Consider the following 11,623-nt stretch of genomic DNA (forward strand, 5'->3'; position numbering starts at 1 on the left):
CCGCCGCCATGGCCCGGGGGAGGCCGGGGAAGCGAGGCTGGGCCGGGGGCGGCGCGGAGCCCTCCCGGGGGAGGCAGGGCTCGGGAGGAGCCCTCGGGCTGCGGGTTCCCTCTGCTGCCTCTGGCCCCGGCCCGCAGAAAGCCGCCCCGCCGGGCGGGGAAGCCTCATCCGGAGCCGCGAGCTCACCTCGGCCCCCGGTGGAGGTGCTGAGGGCGTTTCCTCGGGGCATGGCTCGGCTGGGGTCGTTCCCCCATCTCCACGAGCAGCCCTATAACTTTATTTTTTATTTTACATATGCTATAAGCCTGGCGGTGGGTCAGAGCCACCTTGAGGGTGTTGCTAATTTTTAGCACGGACTTACTAATTTATCTTGTAAATTTATCCTTTCCAAGGTTATGCAAATGAAAAGGTTCAAGTACTAATGAAGCTTGCCCCAGAGCTGTCTGGGTGCCAGATGCTGTAGCTATTTTACACTTTCGTCGTTTCCTCCTAAAGACAGAAAACTGGTAATAAACATCTGCTTGTTATAATATGCAGGAACAGGTGAACTGTATATGCTACAGAGGTGAGCTATGCAGAGAAAGAAAAATTAGAGGTTTATGAGAAAATGTCAAGGGAGAGACTTCCCCTGTCCAGTCATGGTATGTATCACACTTGGGAATAAGTGAAAAAGAACAGGAATATGTGCAGCACTGCTAAACTGCTCCCGTCAGTGCAGCCCAGACAGGAAAGCAGGCACTGCTAAGAGAGAAACCAGACAGAAAACAAGGAGAGCTCCTGAATTGATGTGCGAGTTCATTCACTGAATCTGGGCAAAGTTTTTCATCTCCTGAATCCGCAGTTTTTCACATCAATAATTTACAGGGCTCCAGGGAGATTACATTTACCCTTAGAGTACAGTGAGAAGGAATAAACTGAGCAAGGCAACCCCGTTTGATGCAGAGCACAACCACCCCCTACATAAAAACGTGCCACAATAGGTTGTCAGAGACCAAAGATGCTGGGCTAAAATTCTGTCATTACACATCAGAGCTAGGACCCAGCATACCCATGTAGTGAAGGAGTGAGAAGCACCACCTACAAGTACACGGTGCATCTTCCTGGGAGGAGGGGAGCCTGTCTACAGCACCCATTTAGTCCTACATAGACTGAAATAAACAAACAAACAAACAAAACAGACAGTTCATTTCCCTTTAGGAGACGGGGTGGTGATGTCTGTGTGTGATGATAACCATGTCCTGTTAGTAGGCAGTGTAGTATGACACCGGCTGGTAAAGAGAACCAGCTTCTGTTCTCAGATGTGCTGCTGGCTTACCTGGAGGCCACAGGGAAATCTCAAAGGAGGCTGTTTTCTTCCTTCATACTTTCAGTCCTTTTCTTTTTTAATTACTTTTCAGGGTAGGATTGTATCTCACTATGGGTTCAGCACAGCTCACCACCCAGTACTCAGTGTGCCAGACTAGGCAGGGCAACTGTTGACACAGCTGAATAGAAATTACACAGAAACCCAGCTGCATAGAGGGCAGATTTCCCAGGTAAACAGGACACAGAAAAACAAAAGTTTAGGCCTGAATTGAAAGAAGCCACCATAAACCATCAGTACAACCCTCTTAATTCCAAAAGAGAACAAGGTAACTAAATTCCTTTGCAGATCTAAACCTTCCCGATGTTTTGCAACTATCACACCATAGTCTTTTTGTTTCCCCAGAAAGCTTGTCTAGTATTTTAAACGTGTTGTTCTGGAGTTAAAAGTCCCTGCATCACCATGCTTGCAATACTGCAGAGCCAGGACCAAAGCCTTGGTACTGAGGAACACTACTGGGAACACCCTCCCTCAATGCCTGACAGACCTTCAGTAGAAAATGCAAAACTTTCAAATGTTTTCCCTCAAAATTTGCAACTAATTTAAACAATAAGGAAGAAACTATAAACTTAAGGCCATTAGTCGAGTGGAAAACTTAAATTCTTCCAGCTAGCATTGCTGTTGACAATCCCACATTTTAAACGTTACAACACAACAAAACACGGAAACAGAACATCTCCATCTCGATAATTGGGTACCACTGGCTCAAAGTTTAGGGGAAACTGTAGCTGGGCAACGTATTCCTAGAAACACATGTCACACTTAGCTGAAGATAGTGTTAGGTCTGCAGAAAAGGGCTGTCCTGATGCCCTGCAGATGGGATGTGGACTGTGAGCATACTGATGTGGCCTTTATATACTTGCCATAAAAAAATAAATGCAATTTGTTTAAAGTCAGAATAACAGAATTATCCCTGTGCCCATGAGACTCCAATTCTCTGCAGGTGCAGCACAGATTTAACATAATTGTTAAGACTATGCTTTCCAGAAATACTTTTACTCCTTTCAGTGGGAAGGCCTGAAAAGTCTTGTGCAGAAACGCTGAATTCTAAAAACATGCATTGGACAATCATGCACTCCTCTTTGTCTTCAGTTATGACAACACACACAGTAGTTCTTATGTGGAAAAGAATCACTCATTTTTCCCAGATAATTATAACTGATTATTTTATTTCACAAACTCAGCCTGAGCACCTGCATGTTTCCATAGAAACTGCACAAGACTTCAAGGGATTACTTCAGAATTCCACTGTGGTTTGGGTCTCCAAAGTTATTCAGATTTTCTGGGTAAAATCTGTTTCCTGATATAAATTGAAATTATCGCTACCACATATTTAATGAGCTATACCAGTCTGTTATCTTAAGAAACTGAAAACATTTTTGCAGTTTTCTACACAAAAACATGCAATATGGTGATCCTGTAATTAATTAGTGTTACAGCCATTAGGAACTCAGGACTGGAAGCAGCCCCAGATGTCTTGCAGGGGATCACACAAATGCAAGGGGCAGATGGGGGACTAATTCCCATAAATCCTTCTGGCCACCTCATCCCCAAAAGACCCCTTGGAAAAGAATAGGCAGGTGTAAGTACCTTCATGCACTCCAGTACATACATGCTCATTCATTTCACATGCATGTGCATCACCTCTCCCATCTGTGGGTATTAATGAAAAATGTAAAGCAGCAGATTTATTAGAATGGATAATAACTAAAATAAAAAAATGTGTACACTGGAAGCCTTAAATCTAGACAGTGCCCTGTCAGGCTGCTAGAAACGTGCAAGCCTCCCTCTGTGTATGTGCTTGTTATGTACAAATGCAAGCATGCAGATGAGACAGGATCTCCTCCCAAACCTTCTTTGCTACCTTTTTTCCAAGTCAGATCAGTTCCTCTACTTCCTTCCACCTGCATATCCTGTGCTGTGTTACCCCATTTGTTTGCTCTCTGCTATTCACAGTACTCACAGAGAAAAGAGGAATTTCTTCAATTCTCTGAAGGCCCTTGGTGCAGATGAACCCAGGACTGACTTCCTGCACTGATGTCTCTGCATTATTTGCCTGTGCTAAATAAAACAGATTCTGGTACAAGAAAGAAAAAGCGTGAAGGTGAAAAGAATGACAAATCTACGTGGAAAGATGGAAGGAAATAAAAATAATGTTTATGTCCTTTCTGACCATCTTTTTATTCATGCAAAGATGATTTCAGGTTCTGAAAGAAAAAGGAGAAAAAAACAAACAACAAAACACCACCTTACTTACCTCTCTAACCTCTGGAAATCCTGTTATCCATGTGCTTCACACAGCAACATTTCAGTCTGCTCTGTAGTATAAACAGGACTGCTTTCTGCCAGCTAGAAAGCTAGATGCACCTTTCTTGCCAATTTTAGATGAATACTATTTGCTGACATTTTTTCAAGAGTATAGAAAGTTGTTTTTTTCCTAATTCCTTCGAGAACAGGAAAGGAACAAGTACCACTCCCCTTCTTCACCAGCCCAGAACACCAATGTTAGAACCAGCAGTGCTCAGACATACAATGACTGAAAGATGCTCACTGTCTGAAAACTGTTCTGCTCCAGTAAAGGGTAACAGCTTAGAAATGAAAGGCGAATTTAGATGATGCATGAGAATTGCATGGCAGGCATCTGAAAGGTACTGCATACTAAACAAGAACCACACAGTGTTAAAGCATTGCCTCTGTTTGTAAGAAAAGAGGGAAGAAAAGGAAGTCCAGAAGTGAGGTTACTCATTAAATATATACAGGCAACATATCCATAGCTGCAGTCACTGGGAAGTAAACCACTTTTCTTTCTTAGATCGTCTGAGAGCAACGTTTGTCTGTGACTTGCACCCAACAGAACGCACCAAAGCCTGTTTAAAGACTGCTTTGCAGCTTTAGCCAGTGAGGCACCAGATTTCAAAGCTTGTATCACCTTTAATAAAAACACCGCCAGAGCTCCAAGTAAGTGATTTGCAGATATCTTAACCAGTGCATTCCTAAGTGCCTGAAATTTATCAGACTTTCTTCTGGCTTGGATGCTGGCTGTGAACTAGCAGTGCAGTAATACATTTCAGTAAAACCCAGCCTTGGAAAAATCACTAAGCTGAGATCATCTGACATCCATCTCTGAGACTGAGTGGCATCTACCCTTAAAGTTTCACTTGGAAAGCAAACAGAAGAAAAAGCATTCCTGCCTGCAAAACAAATCGTAACCTTTCTCCCAGTACAGGGACGTAAGACCCTGGTACATTGTGCATTCAGCAGACAATGACTGCAGCCAGCCCTACACGCAGTGGGTTTAATCTGGCGTGGCGTGTGACAATCAGGTGTATGGCTACACACCCCAGCAGGCTTCAGCCAGGCCTTACAGTCATGTGAGGGTGCCTTTGAAGACTGACAAGATTGGATACAGCTTTGAATCTGTCTCAGAGCAGATAAGCTTCTGCAGTCATAAAGCCTAACCCAGGCCTCATAAATGCTAACCTCTGTAGAAGTATTAACAGGAATTTTCTCATTATTGAACCTCAAAACTAAGGAAAATGTTGGCAAATGCAACAAATTGACCTTTAAGGCAATTTCTCTAGATAAAGTCTAGGTATGGGTGAGCCAGCTCTAGGGCAATCCAAACCACAACATTAAGGCATCACACTTGATTAAGGCTTATAGCACTACAAGCTATCTGGTATCCAGAAAAAAAAAAAAAGAAAGGAAAAAGTCTGCTCCTTGGTCCCTTCTCTGCACCCCAATAAATTTAATGCTTGTTCAAGGTAGGATATACACCACTTAGGGGAGTAAAAAAAAAAAAAAGGAAGCTCAGTGGGAACTGATGCATCTCCAGAGATCAGATGGTGCTGCAGCTATGCCTACAGCTCACCATTCTCCTATTTTGCAACATGCAAAAAAAGTTCCAAGCTCTGCTGGTCGGAACTTGGAAAAAGGATCCGACTGGTCTGCTGCAGTTCCACGTTTGTTACTCAGACTCCTAAGGAGCATACAAAGGTATGCAAACTCACCCCTCCCAACCTCCAACATGCAGAGGAAAGACATTTGTCCTTGCTAAGCCTCTCTTAGCAATCTAGTTTTCAGATTTGGCTCTCCTACTGTAACGAACAGCTTGTATGCATCTAACACATGCATGCGGTGAAGACATAAAAATAGACAGCCCGTTTCTGTGTAACAAAACCCAGACATCATCTTCCTCTTAAGCACAGCTATTGTGCTGAGCTTATCAGCTAGATGTTCCCCTTACATTTTCTCCCCATACTGTATTGCTATTTATATCCTGTCCAGAGAGGACAGATTAATACTAAGCATTTCTACAGGACCTCCCTCTGAAGAACCCTGGGTATATTTTACCATTTGAATCACGCTTTCAAAGGTTTCCATTGTACCATTACCTAGTAGCTGACAGTCACTACCTTGAGCAACTTGAAGCTTAATATACAAGACAGAAAAATGGGAAACAGGGAACTGAAGAAGACAGAAGGATCTCTGAAAGTGTACTGCAAAATTAGAGGAGATTCAGCAGACAGCAAGCACAATTAAGGCCCTGGAAAAGCAAAGACAGTGAATTGGTACCACAAAAAAAAAAAAAAAAAAGGAGTAAGAAGAGATGCAATACATAGAACAAATTGAATTATTTAGGAGACACTGTTCATGCTTTCTCACAGCAGTAGACCAAATTAATTTCAATTAAAAAATGGCAGGAAAGTAAAAACTGCAGTGAAAGAAAATGCTATTCACAGTACACACAATTAGTACTAAGATTCAAAGATTGTTTTGGATTTTTATAGACCTCCAAATTAATATCATACTGCAGATATAGACAGTAAATTCTTCACCAGCCACTAGCACAGGAGATTAAGATCCAGTGTTGAAAACAGGTTCCTGAACATTAGTTACTGAAGAATTCTTGCACCTTCTTCTGAAGGTGTCTGTTAGCTCTTATTCCTGGAGACATGTGCTGGACCGATCTCAAGCCAATCCAACTTATTTTGGTAAGTCCTATGTTTCCACTGAAGCAAACTACCTGGGATGATCGGCAAGACCAGCAACAGCAATGCTAGGAAGAAATCCTGTCACTCAACTCTCAATCACATGTAAAATCAAAGATATTTCATTACAAATCCCTGTACTGTAACGTTGCATTGGCCAGCACAGGAGTTTAAGCAAACCATTGTGGCCCATTACAGGCAACGGTTCTAGAACTTGACATTAACTATAAAATAGGTTCATGCCAAATAAATCTAAAATCTGGTGGTGTTCAAACAACTTCTTTTCAAGTAAAAAACAAAACAAAACAAAACACAACTGTCTGCACAAAGTTTATGGAGATAAAAAAGCTTTTTTTTTTTATTTTAAGTTGTAATTAATAAAACAAGGGAGAAAGAAAAGGGTGTTTTGAAGCCCTTGATTATTTTTTTTTTGAAAAACTTTATTGGTTTTATTTCCAACTCATTAACCCTCTTAATGATAAACCATGTAAATCATACTATTTTAGTGATTAGGTATTGTTTTAAATTTCTGATGCCAGCTAGAATGCCTTATTTCAGTAACAATTCACCATCTAGTTGCAATCAGAATGCATAATCCTTATCTAAAGATACATAGTCATCAACCCTACAGAAGACTGGTTTAAAAAGGATTGAAAACAACCTGAAAGTGTGGATTAGGAATAAATTCTTGTTGCTGAAGACCTGTAAAATTTCTTGAATTGCAAAGGCAGAAATGACAAGCAGCAAGAGACAGTCAGAGCTTGTTTGACCTGTTATTGGCGTACACTCCTCACATACCACTGAATTTATTCTTTCATATTCTCATTCTGTATCCATAAGACAACAATATTTGTCTCCTTGCAGTATGAAATTATGGGCACAGTTAATATTTTTTACTATGTATACAGCATCCAGTATGACTTAGCTAGTAGACACTGCTGAAATACACATTTGCGTGGTTAGTAGGGAGGAACAGAGGAAACCTCTCTATTCTGCAGTATACTAAAATTAGGTAATAGTTTTCGTCATAAGAAAAACTTAGTGTTCAAGCATATTTTTGTGTCATTCTTCTGTTCTTTTCAAAGCTTTTTGAAACACTTCAGAATTAGGCAAGGTACCCTCCTCAGGTCTGTTCAGAGTGGGCTGAATAAGGGTCATAAAGAACTGCTGTCTTATCTATGGTTTTCTATTGCAGAACTCATGGGATAAAACCAAAAATTTCTCCCATTCTTAAATCCTCCGCTGCCCCCTGGTGTCTTCTTCCTGCAGCTTCATACAGAAAGTTAACACCTCACATAGTTCTTTGCCAGAAAGGCTGTATTCCAGAGGAAAGTTACGCTGCAAAACAGTGGACCACACTTTTAGACACTTTTTTTTTTTTTGGCATGATTATAATAATTTCTAAAAAAGATAAAATTACTAAGCAAGCTTCATTCTAATAAGGTACTGAAGAACAAACAAAACCAAAATGTCCTATGCTGAACATTTCCAGACCAAATTACTCCAAATTAGCTGGAGTCCCAATAGACTAACCCGGACTGCACTGAAGATGACTTAAGAGTAAGCTGGGAAATAGCTGGTTTCCTCTTTTCTGAAAACTTCTGCAGACATGCTATTAAATTGCTGCTGATGCAAGCATATGTTTTCTTGGCTAAAGAACTGTTAAATGGGAAGCTTGAAGCAATGACAAACTATTTTCCATAACAGATGCACAAGATAGCCCTAAAAATAGAGGAAAAAAATATACAAGGCTGCATTGACAAGAGTGATAAAGAAACCCAAACATACTGGCTTATTTATGGACTTGCTATAATTTAAAAGATTGAGATGATGTTTGAAATACAGAAGAGCTGAAAACACAAAACTTCCATGTCACCAAGAGTATCATGGCTGAGAGAAGGAATGGCTGGAATAGACAGAACCTACCTAAGCCACAGAGTTTCACGTATTGGTACAGGATTATGCACATTGGATTCTGTAGGTTTCTTAAATGGTGCATTCTTTTTTTGATCCACATGTGGGATTACATGGCTATTTCTCTTTTGAGAGAAATACACATAAAATCTGGCATGTCAATCTTTAAAGACTGGAAAGGCTTTAAGTGTAGCTTGTTCTTTAACTGCACAACTTTCTTAGTGGAACTCTTATTGGATGGAAAGATTCATCAGGAATAACCCTACAAGATCTCAGGAGGTCCCCAAAGCTAACAACTACAGTAGAGGACCTGCTTCTTTAACCCACGGCTGTAAACTGACAAAAAGGGAGTGGTGGACTTCCCTCAAGAGGAAAAAATAAGGCAAGCATCCACCCTACTGTAAACAGAGCAAGGAGAGGAAGATAAAAAAACAGCTTGCTAAAATACTTGGCCCAAGAAGGTCACCTGACAAATAAAAGAATCTAAGCTTCACTGATGAGGAAATAAAGATAGGCTATGAACATAAAATAGGTCAAAATAGCAAACACCTAAGCATTATTAGAAATACCTGGTTCTGTCCAATTCTGAAGGTATGTTTGAATAGTTTATTCTGAACCTGCTCAAACTGGCATCTCCTCTGACACCTAGGGGCTTTGCATGACATTCCTTAGTAGAAACACAACCCTTGTTATCTTTTCAAGCAATTGTTATTTTTTGGATTAACGGGTGGAAAAGCATTTCTGACTAGCAGTAAAGTTTTGCATGCAACATTGTTCATTCTGTATTTGCTCAGCGTGTAGGGAAAAGCGGAATTGAAACTAATACTGCAAAAAGGAATATCCCTCCCTTCACTCATGTACAGATATGCTTGTAATACTCAATGGTATTCTCAAGTAACCTTAGGAACATAAAATATAAAACAGGAATTGAAAACAGCTAAACAGGAGACTGTTTTGGGAAACTTCATCTGAGAACATGAAAAAATTACAGTTCTGTGTATTAAAAACCAAACATTACTACCAAAAAAATCACAATGGCTCTAAACACATTTGCTTCACAAGGAAAATCCTAGAGTTCATCTTTCTATTGAGCACATCTTGTGACTTTAATAGGCAATAATCTTAAACAGGACAACAACCACACAAAGGAAATTGCTTTTTTTCATTGCTTTCTCTCCAACACTCCATCCACTGCAAACATTGCAAGCTCACCCCAAACTAAAATCAGGTTAAGAACTACAGCATTCAGAAGCAGCGGAAGCTCACACAACTATTCCATAGCTGCAAATGTCTGTCTTAGTCACAAGAACGTTCTCACATGAGTAACTGTGACTCAGCACTAACATAAATGCCAGAGAAAACAAGAAATGCATTTCAAGATGAATCTGAGTTACATAAAAAAGAAAAACCTGACCAACACAAAGGCTGTAGATGAAAGCAAATTCCTGGAGGTAGAAGCTACTCCAAACCCACAGTTTATACCCAGGAGACAGTGCCCCACTACAGAAGTTGAAAGTGCTTGAAAAGAATTCGAATTCCTCATGTGTAAAAGTGCTAGAAAGACTTCATTTGGATAATGAAAAGCATTAACAATTCCAGCCTTGTCTATGACAAGTTTGTTAGTGCAAGGCATCAGTGCAATTACATCTCAAGGGAATGCCAGCTGAGTAGAGATGGGAATTGCAAGCAGGCAGAGTTTTATCACCACAGGAGATTTCAGAGAAAGGAAATCTTTCATCCAAAAGCACTTCTGACACCTCTGTAGAACCTAGTAATTCGACACAAGAATCTCGAAAGTCATTCAACAAGAGACAAGCCTGGTTATGCCTTAAAGGTCCTCACATTAAAAGAAAAAACAATACAAAAGGAAAGTAGAGGAGCACACAAAGTCATTATCAAACTCCCGCTGTATAAAAGCCTTATGATACAATCTAGTTACATGAACAAGTACACAGAAACCAAATGGTTGTCTACAGCAGATGCACAGCACCTCGGAGCACTGACTAATGTTCAGAAAACCAAACCATTTAGGCAAGTTTACACAGTAAACAGTAATTAATCCATAGCACAGTTCAGTACAGGATTTGGTAAAACCTGACATCATAGATTAGCAACTAAAACATTAATTACAAATGTTAGTGCTCTTAGGGCTGTTCTACTGGTTGGAAATAAGGACTGCCTATAACATAGTATTGTTGAGCAGGCTCAAGAAAAGCCTTTATCATTTCTATTGTACCCCATTTTAATTATACCTGATAAGAGGCTACAAACACAGTATTTACACATTATTACTACACTATATTTTCTGAAAAGTACGGTTACGCATTTCAGAATGTCATTATGCATATGCAGAAAGAGTCACAACCAAGACTTTATTCATACTTTCTGATACAAATCTTAATTGTACACTCTTTGTAAAAATTTGAGTGTGGCCATTCTAATACACTGCAGAAAAAAAAATATCCTGCCATTATACTTGAACAATATCAGATTAAGTTTAAGTGATAACAGCCTACATTATTTTAATTCTACTTCCTACCAGAATTTGTACTTTATCTACAAGAGAACAATACTGCTGTCTTAAAGATGCTGAGCCACAAGTAACAAATTGCTAGGAAAACAATACATTTGCCCAGTTTCCTATTCTTTTCCTCCAGCATGAAGTATTATCCTGCGTTGGAAAGAAGAAAAACTATATGCAGTTCTCCGCACTCAGTGCAGCTTTTTCTAGTAAGAAAAAAGAAACCCAGGGATCACACACAGAATGACCATTTTACCTTGTAACTGTTCAGAAGAATGAATTTGAAAATTGTGTTCCAAGGACCTCACTTACTGAAAATTCCAAAGGAAGAAGTTACAGGTGGAGAACATGTAAAGGAATTTCTCCAAGGATGAGAATTCTTCCAGTTACTTCTCTTTCAATCTACTTTTCTTTATTGGCCAAACTTTTAACAGCTGTGCTCATCGGATCAGCTGCTGTTCGACTATAAAGCAGCATAGACCATTTTAAAACCCCAAACAACCAAATTGCTGAGGAAACTTTTAAGAAAGGGACCGTGACATTTAAGTGTCTAGATACGACGTGGAGGTACATGTGTGTTCATACTATAACACCTTGGGCAACGTAAGCTTATAAAGACTCCAGACATGTAAAGTGAATGAAAGAGGACAAGCTTTAGGTTGGGCTTTCAGCAGGTATGGCTCTAAACACCACTTGCTAAAGTGGCTAAATGCTCATTAGAGGTGCCTCATGCAAGTAAGTACTGAACTGCCTTTTGTACAGTATCAGCAGGAGGTGATAAATTCTCAAGATTAAAATATGCCATTTGTTGAACACCCGTTTTTCCTTTGCTAC

The sequence above is a fragment of the Anas platyrhynchos genome, chromosome 6 (genome assembly GCF_047663525.1).
Source record: "Anas platyrhynchos isolate ZD024472 breed Pekin duck chromosome 6, IASCAAS_PekinDuck_T2T, whole genome shotgun sequence".
Taxonomy (NCBI): domain Eukaryota; kingdom Metazoa; phylum Chordata; class Aves; order Anseriformes; family Anatidae; genus Anas; species Anas platyrhynchos.